The sequence below is a fragment of the Lasioglossum baleicum genome, unplaced genomic scaffold (genome assembly GCF_051020765.1).
Source record: "Lasioglossum baleicum unplaced genomic scaffold, iyLasBale1 scaffold0073, whole genome shotgun sequence".
NCBI lineage: Eukaryota > Metazoa > Arthropoda > Insecta > Hymenoptera > Halictidae > Lasioglossum > Lasioglossum baleicum.
The window spans coordinates 25,001-30,000 of record NW_027469133.1 but is presented as its reverse complement, the minus strand read 5'-3'; the positions used below and the strand labels follow the sequence as shown (position 1 = coordinate 30,000).

Below are 5,000 nucleotides of genomic sequence, written 5' to 3'. Positions count from 1 at the left end.
GGTATATGTCCGGAGTCGTCCGTTCGAAACGGTGTCTCGAAGAGGACAAACAAAATCTCAGGGTAACCCGTGGTAAACGCGCGGTTGCACGCGTTTGTGTTATCGTTCGCGAACTATCGTGAAGATAGACGAGACGCGAAGGACCGGCTCGTGATGCTCGCCTTTAAAGCAGTCGTGAGTCTGACACCCTACTCCGTGCGTGTGGCCCAATAGTGCGCACCGCGAGAGCGTGGGACGAATGACCGCTGCCAGAGCCGACTGTGAGTCCCGCTCTCTATTTGTATCGGGTTCGCGTATAACCAAGAGCACGAAACGTTGCTGCGCCGCACGCGGTGTTCGTTGACGACGGAACGTATATTTATTATAATATTATACATTCGCCAGAGCGGACCGGCTCGTGATGCTCGCTTTTGTAAAGCAGTCGTGAGTCTGACACCCTACTCCGTGCGTGTGGCCCAATAGTGCGCATCGCGAGAGCTTGGGACGAATGACCGCTGCCAGAGCCGGCTGTGAGTCCGCTAATCTGTCGAATAAAATAAAAATATGGTAATATCGTTCCGACGAAAAACGGTGTTCCGAGAGGACCGGCCGTGACGCTCGCTATAAAGCCAATGGCGCGATTATTCCCGACGACACCCTACTCTCTGTGTGGCCCAATAGTGCGCGCAGACGAGCTTGGGACGAGAACGGGGATCGCGCCTACGGCCAGAGCCGGCTCGCGAGTCCGCTTGTATCGGAATTTATCGTTACCTCGAGCACACACCAACATTTTATGGAAATGTGTTTTATACGGGAAGTGGACCGGCTCGTGAAGCTCGCTTTTAAAGCAGTCGTGAGTCTGACACCCTACTCCGTGCGTGTGGCCCAATAGTGCGCATCGCGAGAGCTTGGGACGAATGACCGCTGCCAGAGCCGGCTGTGAAGTCCTCCGTTCTCACATCATTCCAAATGAAATGGAAGTGAAGAGGAGAGGAATATTATTACATCTCTGGATCCAGTATCGGGTTGTCTTACGATCCCCGTCGTTTTCAGAGAATATATATTCATCTCCGCGTTTTCCACGTTAACGGTTTTTCAATGTACTGTTCGCCCGGCCGTCGGATACGTGTTGCGTATCTGACGGTTTTTTTTTTCCGTTTCCACGGACGACGATAGTGTCGTCCTTAAAACGACGCCTGAACGAATCTCCTTCGCGCGCTGGTTGGAGCGTTCAGGTACAATGCGTTCTTACGAACCGCAGAACAAGAGACATATACATATATTGATTTGTAAATCAAAAATATATACGATTACCCTGAACGGTGGATCACTTGGCTCGTGGGTCGATGAAGAACGCAGCTAATTGCGCGTCAACGTGTGAACTGCAGGACACATGAACATCGACATTTCGAACGCACATTGCGGTCCACGGATACAATTCCTGGACCACGCCTGGTTGAGGGTCGTTTACGTAACCATAAACTGCTTGCGTTGCTCTTGTAAGTCCCCGCCGTCGCTTACCTCTCCAAATATATTTTTGGAGGGCGCCAAAGAGCGTTTCGGAGTCGGGTTGCAAAGATGCTACGTACGAGCGAATGATGGGCGTTTCGTCGGCGTTTGTCGCGGTTCTGTGAAAATTGCCAATTTTTGCATTGCGTCTTATAAACACATACAAACATATATATCTAGTTTCCACGAGAGGCGAAGTAGGGATTGGTATTTCTTACGTTCGGACTTGCGTGAGTGTTTTTACGGTGTCGTGAGTCGTATTGAAAATACGACCGCCCGTAAGGCACCGCTTCGACGAGGATCTCCAAATCTCTCACCTTCTCTGCGAAACGATTCGCCTTGCGGAAAGAAGCGTTTCCACTCATGAACATTTAACGCGCTCCCGACGTCGCCTGAAATGATGCGTATATACGAAAGAGGTATATTTACAAGAGTCTCGCGAGACTACAGAGATGGACACACAAATTATAAAAGAAAGAAAGAATACTGTGTGGCACACAGAGTGTGTGTGGTGTGGCAATGTTAAGCCCCAGGGAGAGAATATGCCTGTGCGTGGATGAGTTTCTTAACTCTACGTTATAATTGCCATACGGCGGAGGGTCGTCGTTGCCGGCGATTTCGACAAACACACATTCCTTTTCGAGTCTTCGAGGGAAGAGACGAAAGAGATCTCTCGTTCTATCGCGAACGCTTTGATGATCGATGGACAGCGGAGCAAAGCGCAGCAATGTGCGGGATGAGCACGTCGTACTTGATCGGGTCGGAATTATTCCCCGTCGTCGACGTGTCCTCGCTAATCTGTGCGATTGCCATTCCATCGCCACGTTCGCGTTGAATCGTATTGATGACGGCCTATGTGCGTCTTGAGATCTTACTCTCTTTCTCTCGTGTCTCTAATTTGGTTTTGCGTTTGATCGATGATAAATCGTTTCGTGCGCAACGTTTCTGTACCCCCGTGGTTTTTGGTTCAATTATATAGAAGTAGAGAGAAAAAGAAATCCCACCGGGTTATATGTATTATTATTTTTTTTTTTTAATAATATGTATACTCCTCTATTGGCGAGGCTTATTTCGAACTTGATTGTCACACGACGCAAAAGACACACTTGTGTGTTCACGCACGGAACAGCACCGCGGAGAGAGAAAAGGTATATCCAATGATGAAAACCTTTATGTCGGTCGCCCCATGTCTTTTCTTTTCTTCATTGTCGATTCGTGCGGAACCGCGCGATCTGTCGGTCGTCCAGTCCCCGAAAGTTCTTTTCGACGGACGTTAAAGTTAACCGGCCAGATCGTCTAGCGAGAGTTTCCGATCGACGAGAGATGAAGAAAGAATTATATTGACACTTTGGTGTGGCGCATAAGGCATATATCGGTTTTTTGTTTACCTTTTTCTCTCTTCTGTCGTGTAGTGTTGTTTCGTTTTCTTTTTTTTTCTTTTTTTTTTGTGCTTTGTACGTTTTCGCGAGTACTACTTTTACGCTCTTTCGGCCGAAACACACAAAATTTTGTATCACGTACGACGACCTCAGAGTAGGCGAGATTACCCGCTGAATTTAAGCATATTACTAAGCGGAGGAAAAGAAACTAACAAGGATTTCCTTAGTAGCGGCGAGCGAACAGGAATTAGCCCAGCACTGAATCCCGCGGTTCTGCCGTTGGGAAATGTAGTGTTCAGGAGGGTCAATTTATCCCGAGACGTCGAACCGCGTCCAAGTCCATCTTGAATGGGGCCATTTACCCGTAGAGGGTGCCAGGCCCGTAGCGACTGGTACGCGTTTCGGGAGGACCTCTCCTTAGAGTCGGGTTGCTTGAGAGTGCAGCCCTAAGTGGGTGGTAAACTCCATCTAAGGCTAAATATGACCACGAGACCGATAGCGAACAAGTACCGTGAGGGAAAGTTGAAAAGAACTTTGAAGAGAGAGTTCAAGAGTACGTGAAACCGTTCAGGGGTAAACCTGAGAAACCCAAAAGATCGAATGGGGAGATTCATCGTCGACGAGGCTGGCTTCCGTTGGTGCGCAGATAGCCCGTAATGGGCCACTTCGGTGGTTCCAGTGCGAGGGTACACCATCTTCGGCAAATGTTCCGGTCGCGTAGTCGTGCACTTCTCCCTTAGTAGAACGTCGCGACCCGTTGCGTGTCGGTCTACGGCTCGAGTTGTTGCCTGTCGTGTCGCCTTCGTGCGCACACGGCAGACGCTCGATCGCCTGGCCGGCTGCGTGACGGTACTCTGACGGTATCGGGCCGCAACCAATCCATTTTCGAATGTGTGTGCGTCAGGCCCGCCGCAAGCTCGGTTAGTTTGTCACCCGGATGGTACGGACCTAGCGCCGGCTCCGGGCCTAACCAGCTGTTAGCAGGCGGTGTCCTCGGACTGGCCAAGCTTTGAATTACCGGTCAGCGACGCTACTGCTTTGGGTACTCTCAGGACCCGTCTTGAAACACGGACCAAGGAGTCTAACATGTGCGCGAGTCATTGGGACATGTAAACCTAAAGGCGCAATGAAAGTGAAGATCGTACCTTAGCGTCGATCAAGGGAGGATGGGCCGCGTCACGATGCGGCCTCGCACTCCCGGGGCGTCTCGTTCTCATTGCGAGAAGAGGCGCACCCAGAGCGTACACGTTGGGACCCGAAAGATGGTGAACTATGCCTGGTCAGGACGAAGTCAGGGGAAACCCTGATGGAGGTCCGTAGCGATTCTGACGTGCAAATCGATCGTCGGAACTGGGTATAGGGGCGAAAGACTAATCGAACCATCTAGTAGCTGGTTCCCTCCGAAGTTTCCCTCAGGATAGCTGGCACTCGCTCGTTCTCTTTTGATGAACGTGTGCGAGTCTCATCTGGTAAAGCGAATGATTAGAGGCCTTGGGGCCGAAACGACCTCAACCTATTCTCAAACTTTAAATGGGTGAGATCTCTGGCTTGCTTGGATCAATGAAGCCACGAGATTATATTGGATCAGAGTGCCAAGTGGGCCAATTTTGGTAAGCAGAACTGGCGCTGTGGGATGAACCAAACGCAGAGTTAAGGCGCCTAAGTCGACGCTTATGGGATACCATGAAAGGCGTTGGTTGCTTAAGACAGCAGGACGGTGGCCATGGAAGTCGGAATCCGCTAAGGAGTGTGTAACAACTCACCTGCCGAAGCAACTAGCCCTGAAAATGGATGGCGCTGAAGCGTCGCGCCTATACTCCGCCGTCAGCGGCAAGTGAGGTTGACGTTAGCTTTTTTTAAAGGCGCGTCTTCCATGAAGCTCTGACGAGTAGGAGGGTCGCGGCGGTGTGCGCAGAAGGGTCTGGGCGTGAGCCTGCCTGGAGCCGCCGTCGGTGCAGATCTTGGTGGTAGTAGCAAATACTCCAGCGAGGCCCTGGAGGACTGACGTGGAGAAGGGTTTCGTGTGAACAGCCGTTGCACACGAGTCAGTCGATCCTAAGCCCTAAGAGAAATCCTATGTAGATGAGGTGTCCTAAGAGAGAGCAAAATATCATTTAATGATAAACAAAAACA

At 50.6% G+C, this 5,000-nt stretch overlaps 1 non-coding gene and 1 pseudogene across 1 annotated transcript; both read left to right on the top strand.

The window, feature by feature from the left end:
• The first annotated feature begins 1,290 nt into the window (after window positions 1–1,290).
• On the top strand, window positions 1,291–1,445 carry LOC143219775 (5.8S ribosomal RNA). Its single transcript, XR_013011447.1, has one exon. It is a non-coding gene; the product is annotated as a 5.8S ribosomal RNA (ribosomal RNA).
• Window positions 1,446–3,011: 1,566 nt separating this feature from the next.
• LOC143219781 (large subunit ribosomal RNA) overlaps window positions 3,012–5,000 on the top strand; it is a 4,595-nt pseudogene continuing 2,606 nt past the window's right edge.